A 12,247-nucleotide genomic window follows, 5' to 3' on the forward strand; every position below is an offset into this window, starting at 1 on the left:
GCATATTTCCATATGAAATAAAAAGGAAACGATACCCGTAAGTCCATTTCAAGTCGATTGAAAACCGAAGTGAGAAAGACAAAAGCAAAAGTGAAAACATAAAATAACAGGTTCATGGCCGTGGAGGGATACAGGATCCAGGATGGAAACCAGAGGGAAAGACGTTGATAAATTATATTACATTACAATAGAGACCCTCCGTTAATTAAAACAAATCAGACAAAGTGTAAAGAACATGCGAGAAACGGGGAGAAGGTGTGTGCAGGCCCATAACTGAAGGACCATCCGTGTGCAGAATGCGCCCAGCGGTAAGTCTGTGAGACGGACAAAAGCCCCGCAGTAGACAAACGAGCAACGGTCGTGGGCGGCACTTGGCACAGACGAACACGGCAGAGGCCACTTACCCTCCTCACAGGGCATCCAGGAAATGAACGCAGCAACCGCGGTGAGACCGAGTTCACGATCCGCAGGGAAGCACGTACAGGTCTGACCAATCCAAACCCTGGCGGGCGTGAGGCCAAACAGGAAATCCTACCACTGCAGGCAGAAGCCTGGGGGGGACGCGGTGTTTGGAGCTTAATGTGGCGTTACGTGTTAACACCAACTTTTGAGATATGATTGACCTACGAGTATAACACCCACGACAATGATTCAACATCTGTATGTGTTGTGAAAGGATCACCATAGTAAACCCAGTTAACATTCACCAACATCCAGAGTCACAGTCCTTTCCCTAGTGATGAGAACGTTTAAGATCTCTCTTCGCTGTGATACGGTATTGTCACCTGCAGTCACTATGCGGGACATCACATCCTCAGAATGTTTTTTTCTTACATGTTAGTACCTTCTGACCCCCTTTGCCCGAGTCCCCCAGCCCGACTCCCCGCCTAGCAACCATAAACCTGACCTCTGTTGGTATGAGTTTGGCTTTTTCTTGATTCCACCTGGAAGTGAGGTCACATAGTATTTGTCTTTCTTTGACTTGGCATAATTCTTTCCAGGTACATCTCAGAGAGAATGCCCTCTCGTGTGGCTGGATGATACCATTGCAGATACACCACATCGCCGTTACCCATTCGTCTACCGATGGACACTTGCGTTGTTTTTTTCCTGTCTCAACTACTGTGAGCAAAGCCGCAGTGAACGCAGGGGTGCACGTATCTGCCCAGGACAGTGATTTTGTTTCCTTCAGAGTTATACCCAGAAGTAGAATCGCTGGTTCAGGTGTGGTTTTATTTTTAATTTTTTGAGGAACCTCCCTACTGTTTTCCACAGTGGCTGCACCAATTGCATTCCCGCCAACAGTGCACGAGGGTTCTCTTTCCTCCATGTCCCTGCCAACACCTGTTATTTCTTGTCTTCTTGAGGATGGTCATTCTAACAGGTATGAGGTGAATCTTACCATGGTTGTAATTTGCATTTTCCTAATAGTTAGTGATGTTGAGCATCTTTCCGTGTACCTGTTGGCTATCTGAGTATCTTCTTAGGAAAAGTCTCAATTCAGGTTCTTTGCCCATTTTGAAATTGGAGTATTTGTGGGGGGTTTTGCTATTGAGTTGTATATGAGCTTCTGATTTATTTTGGATATTAACCCTTATCAGATGTGCAGTTTACAAATATACACTACACACTGCTTACTAGTTTTGAAGACACACCTATCCATGGGGCACCTGGGTGGCTCAGTCGTTAAGCGTCTGCCTTCGGCTCAGGTCATGATCCCAGGGTCCCGGGATTGAGCCCCGACTCGGGCTCCCTGCTGGCTGGGAAGCCTGCTTCTCCCTCTTCCACTCTCCCTGCTGGTGTTCCCTCTCTCACTGTGTCTCTCTCTGACAAATAAATAACTAAAATCTTACAAAAGAAAAAAAAAGATACACCTATCCTATGACACAGCACTCCAAGTCCTAGAGGATTTTCAGAAGCAGTTTGTTAAAGAAAAAAAAAAAGTAACCAACTCCCAAGTGAACAGATAAATTGTGGATTACTCATAGATTTGTGTACTGGGGTATCACACAACTGAACTGTGGCAACAGTCCTGATAATAACACAAATCCGTCTTACCGAGCTGCAGAAGAATTGCACAATATGATTCCATTTATTTGACACGTAAAAGTGAACGTTATCAAATAATAAACTGTTTGTTGATACAAAACTTGAAAGAAAAGGAGAAAGATAAAGACCCACAAAGTTCAGGATCGTAGTTATTTCAGGGGAGCAAGAAGCGCCTGGGACTGGAGAGCGGCCGGGGAGTTTCAGAAATGACAGGAATACTGTATTTTATGAGTTGGGAGACTGGCGCGAAGGAATCCATTCTGCTGTGTCATACTATTTGCATCTGAAACAGGGGCTGTGTTTATCTACGCCGTATTTAATAATTTTGAAGAGTCAAATGTTCTCAATTTTTTTTTAAGTCTTGACAGCTAGGCACAGCACAAAACTCTTCTGCAACTGTTTATAAAGATTTTCATTTTTAAAACTATTTTTTCCAAAGTTCAGGATTTTGTTCCACCTTTTTGTTTCATATGTTCCACTTATTTTCATCCAGTTGTTCCTGTTCTAGGCGTCGATGCGAGAAAAAAGAAGTAAAACAATGAATATGAAAAAAATTATTTTACTTTTCCTTTCATTAAGCTCACGCTGTTTTCTTTTTGTTGTTGCTACAAAAGCAATTGAAATCATGACTGAAAAATCAAAAAATGTAGCCAAAAAAACACAGAAAAAAGCCAACACTCATAATCCACCATCCAGAGAGACGGGATCCCTGATCCTTCTGAGATGAGCCTTTCAGACCATTTTCCTCACTGGCTACGAGTCAGTGTAGTTAAAGGAAGAGAAGTGTTTGTTGTACATGTTTTATAATCTAACATAATACAGTCTGACATAATACAATCTGACATAATATAATCTAACATAATCTAATTTGAAGTGTAGACACGTCTGGATTGTCCTCTCTCTTTCTCCTCTGCATCCTAAGGGACTCGATCCTTTCCCCAGGGTGGGACATGCTAGAGTCGGGATGGAGAGTAGTTTGTGCCATTACTGTGGACGCCAGTCGGACGGCAGCGGTTGCCTGGGTCTGTTTTGACTCACTGGTTAGGGATGCAGCTGAGCCTCAGGCTCTGGGCTCCGTCCATGCCCAGGGCAGGAGAAGCAGGACAAGGGAGCTCAGCCAAGCCTGCAGCCCTCTGTTCACACCAGCGCTCCCTCTGCTGTCTGTCGTCCCCCAAGCTCAGTGCTCTAGAAGACTCTCCAGTCGCCTCCCCTTGTTTATTTCCTACGTCACAGCCTGTATTGAAAGGAGCCTAGGGATGCCCGGGTGGCTCAGTGGGTTAAGCCTCTGCCTTTGGCTCAAGTCTTGATCTCAGGGTCCTGGGATCGAGCCCCACATCGGGCTCTCTGCTTGGTGGGGAGCCTGCTGTCTCCTCTCTTTCTCTGCCTGCCTCTCTGCCTACTTGTGATCTCTGTCTGTCAAATAAATAAATAAAATCTGAAAGAAAGAAAGAAAGAAAGAAAGAAAGAAAGAAAGAAAGAAAGAAAGAAAGAAAGAAAAGAAAGAAAGGAGCCTAGTTTGTCTAATAGCCCAGTGTCTGTAACTTGAGCTCTCTATGTACCACTCTTGCCTTGAGGTGGAAAGACCCACTCTTGAAGCATCATCTTAGATGCCTGGAAGTCCGCAGTGGTCAGAAACATTTTAAATTTTAATAACCTAACTGGCAACACTGTACATTGTATACTAGCAAGAATTCCCCAAAGAGGAGGTAAGAACACTGAAAAGAAAACATCGTAGCCTGGATTTGTCCTTTGTACTGATGAGTATAGAAGTTTCTGTTCAAGTCAAGGCCACCCCGGTGATGGGAGGAGGCAAGCAGAGAAGGGACTGCGGACAGTATGGACTTGGACCAGGGTTTCACATATTAAATCTCAATGAAACTGGAACCATCACATCACACCCGTGCATTTTCATAAAATCTCTCCGGTACCATAAACCAAACTGTAACTCATCTCGGTAGAAAAGGTCTTGGCTCTAAGAAGGGTCTACCACCCAAAGAGAGGGTGCTGGTTCCTGGAACACCCTGTCTTTAGAATCCAGTGTGCCACCTCTGCTGTGCACCCACAGTGTCACTGCACACTGGGGACACCCCCTTTAGCTCGTCACCCAAGACGTCTCACTTGGGACTCAAGGCTGGCATGCCAGTGCAGGGACAGGAGCAGGATCCATACAACATCAACATACCTTCACATCCTCCAGGCACCAGCACTTGCCTTCGGGCATATGGCTGAGCCTCTCTGAGTCTTATCGGAAAAGAAAGATATCGCGTCCACCTTGCAGGAATGTTGTGAAGAGGAACAGGTCAATGTGCCACCGTCACCCGGCCCCCCAGGCTAGCTCAGTGGTTGCTGGCTGGGCCATGCATGTAAATCCAGAGAAGAATCACCTAGGATTTAACAAAACAATTTTGCCATTTATTTTCACTGCAAGTGTTTTATGGATTTTGATGCTGTTAATCCATCACTTCCTTTCCCAGCTTTCAGAGACATCTTTAAATTATTGCTTTGCTGGGCAGCCGTTCCACACTTTGCATCATGCCCGTGGCCTTCCGGCTCTTCTGTGAGGGGTGAGCACAACCAGAACAGCAGATGGTACTTTCAGGGAGACGCATGCAGGGCTCCTTGCTGAGGTCAGAGCTGGAGCCGGCCACCAGGAAGGCTGGGAGCCTCGGGGATGGACGCAGCCATGAGCGCACCGGCCATATACGTGGACTGTGGTTGACTCATCTCCTGGAAGGGGCTACCCTGGCCTTTACAGACATAAACAAAGGTCTCATCCTTTAACCTATTCTGTGGTTGTGATCTGGGTTACCTCCCAGATATTTGGTTCCTCTGATATTAAGGCGACTCTAAGACACAGAAAACCTGAAATTGCAATAAAGACCTCAGGCCTCTCTTTCACGTTAGAGGAAGGTGAATCCTTGAACTGCAGGGTATAGAAAGGTCATAATTCCCCCCAAATCTTCGGTAACCCCCTAAATCCTGTAATTGTGTAATCTCTGAGCTCTGGCACTGCTTACCGGCCGATGTGCCCACATTTTATGTTCTTCACTACGCATCCTACTTCGTGCTTTATAAAGTCCTTCTACCCACATGTTTTATGTAATTTTGAAAACCAAATGAAATAAGTAGTATTTCCTAAAACTTCATCAGTAAGAAACCAAAGGCTCTAATTCCAAGGTGAATTCTTTTCCCTCCAGACTGTGCGCCACCCCAAGCCTTAGTCATTCAGCCCTGCCCTGCCAGGCTGGGCACGAAGCTCCCCCCACAGGCACGCACACGATGCCACAGCCCACAGCACACCCACGGTAGGAAGGATGAGCACGGTGAGGGCAAACTACTGATTGTCAAGGCAACACAGCGAAAGCAGAGGCTCCGTGCGGGGGTTCAAACCCCGTTCCTGCATTTCACTGACTCAGCACAGTGACCACAAGCAAGGCACATGCCCCAGGTTTTAATTTCCTTATCTGTAAAGTGGAGAGAATGGTGGAACTCGAGGGTCATGTAAATCAATGTGTATAAGTCACTTGGATGGACGCTCGTCGTAGGGCTCAAACCCTGTTCGCTCACACCACTAAGAGGTAGTAGTCCATGCCTGAGGGGAGAGCCTTCGTTTTTCTTACTTTGTAGGCCTTCAGACAACTCATGAACGTGCATTTTAAAGAATGTGCCATACAGTTCAGAGCAGAGGCCGAAGCAGCATTTCTGTCAGGAACTCCCCTACCGGGAGCCTCGCACGTCTGCACGCCTTCTGCCCACATGGTAGAAACTTCAATCTCTTGAGCTCCTCAGCACAGACCCCCAAGCCCTGTGAAACAGAATTTCTTCACAGTTAGCCTCCATCTCAGCACTGTAGGGATCAGCCCATAAGAGTCGCACCGTCTACAGTTTTCCCGGGCACCTGTGCTGGGAACTGGGACAGAAGAGGGGCCACGGTCTTGCCTCACAGAGCCCGTGTGCCCTCCAACAGGCATGCCCCCACCACGTGGCTCTTTAAATTTAAAACTGAGTAAAACCAAATAAAAGCAAATATTCTATCGGTTACATTGGCCACACTGCAGGTGCTGGACAGATCTCTCCTCTCATCTGCCCTGTTGGCTGCAGAGGGGACAAGAACTTCCTCTCCGAGTGCCAGGTCAGAAGCAGGAAAGGGAATTCTAGGGGGAGCGAGTTTCCTCTCTTCAGTTTCTTACCAATCCTCTCCCTCTCCCGAGTTCACCCACACCAACTCAAGGGGGATGTGCAGGGCTTTCGGCGGAAATCAAAGGAGTGATTCCAGAGCCTCATTAAGCAAAGGCTCTGGCATGCAGTCTAATCTGGCTATTATCTCCACCCCAGATGGCTAAGAGATAATCCGATCTCCCCGGAATTCTCCTGTATGTTAAGCAGACCTAGTAAGGAAAACCCACATAGCTTTTTATTAGTTTTATGACGTTGTTTACATTTCTCCAAGCATGATGTGGGATCTGTGTAATTCAGGACATTTGACGTTAATGCTAAAGATGAAGACGGGAATTATGGGCTGAATGTCTGAAGATCCGGAAAGCTCAGGAGAAGAAGATCATAAGAACACTCAGGAATGGGGCAAATGGGGCCAAGCCAAAACGGCAGGGGCCGCTCCCAGAAACCAGAGCGGTCTGGCGCCATGGGCATGGACATGGGCTTCAGAGCCCCCTGCACAGCAGCCACCAACCACAGGGGGCTCTGGGCACTCAGAATGTACCAGAGAGGGACTGAATTTTACACTGTATTTAATTTTAATTTAAAAACTCATACTCGGGGGTGCCTGGGTGGCTCAGTTGTTAAGCATCTGCCTTCGGCTCAGATCATGATCCCAGGGTTCTGGGATCGAGTTCTGCATCGGGCTCCCTGCTGAGTGGGAAGTCTGCTTGTCCTCTCCCACTCTCCTGCTGTGTTCCCCCTCTCACCGTCTCTCTCTCTCTCTGTCAAATAAATAAAATCTTAAAAAAAAAAAACCTCATACAATTCAGTTACTGCAAAACTTTAGACATGATTGAAATAATTTGAATATGGAAATCTGCTTTTTCAACTATATGCATTTAATGAAATCTCAATATAGATTAAGTATTTCTGATTAAAATTCAGAATCCAAATTGAGAAGTGCTCAAAGAATAAAATGCACACCACACTTAGAAGACTTACCACCAAACTGTGAACTATTATATTAATAATTTTTATATGGTTGCATATTGAAGAATTCAAGTTTTGATATATTGGGTTAAAATTGAACACATCGTTAAAATTCACTTCATTTGTTCCTTTTTACGTTTGTTTCTTATTGAACTATAGCTGATGCCCAATGTTACATTTGTCTCGGGTTTACAACATAGTGATTGCACACCTCTGTACCTCTGTACCTTCTGCTCTTCTCACCACAAATGTAGCTGCCATCTGTCCCAAGACGATGGCATTACAGTACCATTGACTATGTTCCCTATGCTGTGCCTTTCATCCCTGGGAATTACTCATTCCATAACTAGAAGCCTGTACCTCCCACTCCCCTTCACCTATTTTGTCCCTCTTCCCACTCCCCACCCCTGGTGTAACCGCCAGTTTGCCCTTTGTATTGACGGGTTTGTTTCTGCCCTTGTTTTTGCTTTTTAGCTTCCACATATAAGTGAAATCATATTTGTCTTTTGTATTTGTCATATCATATTTGTCTTTCTCCATCTGACTTACTTCACATAGCATAATACCCTCTAGTTTACATGGATGTTTCTTTTCACTTTTTTTTAAGGATTTAATTTATTTATTTGACACAGAGAGAGATCACAAGTAGGCAGAGCAGCAGGCAGAGAGAGAGAGGGGGTAGCAGGCTTCCTGTTGAGCAGAGAGCCCGATTTGGGACTTGATCCCAGGACCCTGAGATAAGGACCTGAGCAGAAGGCAGACGCTTAACCCACTGAGCAACCCAGGCGCCCCATCTTTTCACTTTTTAATGTAACTACTGGAAGATTAAGAACCACATGGGGCTTATATTTCTATCAGACAGCACTTTTCTGGAGCACTTTTCTGGGCCACATGGATTCAAATTCCCTTTCTTCCAATCTCTAACTGTGAGACGGGCTCAAATGTGCTTTTAGGACCTTTGCGGAAATGGGCAAATAGTAATGTCTACTATGTAGAGCTGATGTGAGATGTAAGTGAATTACCACATGCACTTAGAATAGTTCATGACACGCAGTGTGCTTAGTACAGGGTAACCATTATCACTATTGTTATGTGTACAGTTGTCTTGGTTGTAAGTGTAGAGGGACACTGGGAGGGGACTGTGAAATATCATAAGAAAGAGATTTTTTTCTGTTTCTTATGAAAGCCTTTCATGAAGTGTCCATTTGGATCTGGATGGAAAATGTCCCTGGCCTTGCTCCTTTAGTGTCCATTCAGCTGTGTCTTAGGACAGGGATGGCATCCTGTCATGTGCTGTGGGTCAGGGCATTCTGTCTCCTGCATGCTTTCCCCGAAGACCCCAGAAGTCATGACTAATGAAAGGGTGTCCTGATGTAATTAGAAAGGGACATCAGACATAGTGAGGCACTAAACTAGGCATGGGAAGTCACTTTGCCACTTAAACACTCTGCTTAAACATAACTAGCCATATATCTTGCAGAAAGTCATTATTCTCTCTGGGTTATGGTTCCTCATAAACTGAAGAGGGATAATACAATGTGCTATTATAAGGATTAAATAAGACAGTGGGATTGGAGAGCTCCATAAACCACATAGCATGATGCCAACACTGATACTTTTCTACTTTTAGAACTATTTCTGCTGGTTTAGCCTATATTTTAGATGAAATAGAGGGATGCTTCTGTGGGATTATTTCTAGGGATCCTAAACACGTGCCTCTTTTCCAGGTTTCCCTTAAACTGGTCTGTGACAAAATGGTCAAGTCCAGTGCGGTAAAATGTTCCAGTACTCCTCTGGGAAATAAAAATGGAAAAGATATGTAGTTGAGGGAAACACTAGGAAGTCATCACCAGCTAGTAACCGCTCGGATCTTTACAGCTAGACAGTCATCTGGCAAGTCTTTGGGGAAAACAGAACTTGAGTTTTCATTCATTCTTTCATGCATTCATTCAACAAATGTGTACCGATGTTTACTGTGGGAGGCATTCGGGGGCTTTTCTGATACACGAGGGAACAGGAACAAGGCCTATGGTCACCCTATGTCTCACTGAGAAGGTAAAATTTAGCAAAGACTTGAAGGAATCGATTATGCAGATAAGCCATGGAAGAGTGTTCCAGAAATAGAAACAGCTCGTGTGAAGGCTCTGGGGGCAGGAGCACAGCCATGAACTCAAGGAACAGGGTGGGGCTGAGGATGGCTGCGGCAAGGAAGAAGGGGAAATAACAGGACAGAGAAATACATCGGGGGGGGTGGGGGGCAGGGGATGGAGGGCCTTAGAGGAGGAAGAGACATTTGCATTGTCCAAACTGGACCCACTTCAGAGTAAAAATGGGGCATTAATAATTACTCTGGGACAACAGCTACAAACCAGGCAAACCGGGACGATGGATGACCCTATGGAACAGGCCACCGGCTTTTACTTTAAAGCAAATGGGAAGTCACATGCAGAGCAATGTCTCCCTGTTCTCAGAAACCATTCCAGTGTCAGAAGGGTCCTTGGGGAGGGTACGCGCCGACCTTGTGCCAAGTTCCTGGAGGCGTGGGTGGGACAGCCTCTGGCTCCATAGAGTGGGAGCCCACAGGTCCACCAACGTCCCAGAAGAGAATCCTCTTCTATCCTTTGGAAAAGGAGCAGGATGGGTTGGACATGGGCGGACGCAGGGAGGCGTGGCCGATAGCTCGCTCAGTGAGCTCCACGCTGCTGCCCTGTGCTCCACTCAAACAGCTTCCTTAATGCGACAAATATTGCTTTTTTCATTATTGATTTATTTTGCTGTGCACTCACCAATGGCAATCCAGTTCAGAATATATTTTAGTGGGAGAAACAACAAAAAAAAATGCATCAAGTGGCAAGAAAATCAATGAAAAGAATAAATGAAATAAGATGACTGAACTCATAAATTAAACTCAGGTCATTGGAGCCACCGCTCCTCTCAGTTCTCTGTGCTCTTACCTCAAAGAGCTCTCCAAATAGTCAGACAACTGCTGGAGAGCCCCGAGGCCAAGGAGGAAGGGAAGTCCATCCCAGAAACTGTGAAGAAGAGAGAATTTCCAGACCCCGTGGTGGGTGTCATCGCAGGGTGGCCGTGACCTTGCTGAGTCATGGGACACAGCTGTGCAGTGACCGGCCCACAGAACAGAGGCCTCGGCGGTGACAGGACAAGACAGCGCTCCCTTCAGTCTCTTCCTGATGTCTGAGCAGGTGGCTGAGACCAAGCCCGTGGCCCTTCCTCCACCGGAAGGAGGCCTTCTCCTGAAGGCTTTGGGAACAAGAGTCTGAGCTGCCAAAAACATTCAGGCACCGTTTATTCGCAAAACGCCCCAACACTACAATCCTCCGGACCCTTCCATTGTGCCCTCGGTACCAGGGTCTATGGGCCTCGAAGCATCATTAAAAAACAAAAACAAAAACAAAAACCAACTATGCAGAGCTCCTGACACAGCTGTCCCCACTTTCCAGTGAAAGAGAAAGACACCAGCCACGACCCTTACACCACCAGCAGCCCTTGGCCAGGGTGTGGGAGCCTCCCTAAAACACTCGCTGACAGCAGTCCGAAGCCCCAGTGGACCCACCCACTCCTGTCACCTACAAGCACAACGTGTGGAAGACGTTTTGCCCCTCCCCCAATTAGTGCCCCGTCAGGTTCCAGAAGTGGGGTCTGCACCACATGGAACACTGAAGTCAGATCCTTCACTGAACGTGGGTCGATATTTAAGTGGCCAAGATGTCATCCATGTTCATCCTCCTCCTTTCCACATACGCTCCGGACTTCCTGTGTCTGGAAGGCAAGGCGAGACCGTGGGGCGAGGGTGAGGGCACCGGGCCCTGGCAGCTCCCATCCTGTGTGTGGGGACCACACACCTTCACCCTACTGCAAGCAGGTGGGGGGAGCCCCTCAGCCTCCAGCCACCACCCTCGCTGGGCGTTTTCCTGGGATCCAGCGTTGAGTGTCTGTAATAGACACACATCTGAAACCAGTGCAATGTTATATGTCAGTCCCAGCTCAGTCTTAAAAATTACAAAATAAGGCAGGGGCGCCTGGGTGGCTCAGTGGGTTAAGCGTCTACCTTTGTCTTGGGTCATGATTCCAGGGTCCTGGGATTGAGCCCCACATCAGGCTCTCTGCTCAGCAGAGAGTCTGCTTCTCCCTCTCTCTGTCTCTCTGTCTTTCTCTGTCCCTCTCATATAAATAAATAAAATCTTAAAAAAAAAAATAAAGTCAGTAGGACCAGACTCAGAAGAAGGTGTCCTTGATGACACTAGCTTAGAACGTGTCATATTTTGGAACTAGACAGAGGCGACAGCTGTACATTATGGATATACAATATGCTGTAGAATTACTCACTTTAAAATGGTTAATTTTATAGTCTGTGAATTTCACCCCGATTTACAAACGAGAAAGAACTTGTTGTTAGATATTCAGACCAAAAGGCTGCATCCGCAAACAACTTGCTTGGACTTTAAGAAAATGGTGTGTCGCCACAGACACAGCAAACAGGGTTCAAGGGAAATGGATGAATATTGGTCCTAGGAAAGGATTTTAATAAAAAGAAGGATGTGAACCTAGACTGGAAAGTATAATATGAAAACAAATAGTAACACCAAGTCCAGACATGTCAGTCACTCCCCTACACATAAATTGAACTCGCCAGCTGACAGAGGACGTCAGAGTGGATTGCGACGTAACACAGCTCTGAGGCCGTTTGCGAAAACACACACTCAGTGCACGAAAGCACCAAACCGTCGGGAGGCAAAGATGGGGAGGAGATACTTCAGGCCAGTGTCAACCGGAGGCAGCCGGTCTGGCCAAGCGTCAACCGGAGGCAGCCGGTCTGGCCATGCTAGTGTCAGCCGCAGAAGACGCTAAGGCAGACAGCGTCATTAAAGAGAGTTTCTGCGGATGATTCAAGTTACCAAAGCAGTGCAACCCTTCTCAACACGGACGCGCGTTAGGAAGTAGACTCTGGGTCCACGCGGCAAGTGATAAATCGCCATGAAAGTGGGAGCCCACAGCACACTGCTCACCGTAAATCAGACCCCAAGCAGCC

Source organism: Lontra canadensis, unplaced genomic scaffold, assembly GCF_010015895.1.
Source record: "Lontra canadensis isolate GAN:19392208 unplaced genomic scaffold, GSC_riverotter_1.0 scaffold168, whole genome shotgun sequence".
Taxonomy (NCBI): domain Eukaryota; kingdom Metazoa; phylum Chordata; class Mammalia; order Carnivora; family Mustelidae; genus Lontra; species Lontra canadensis.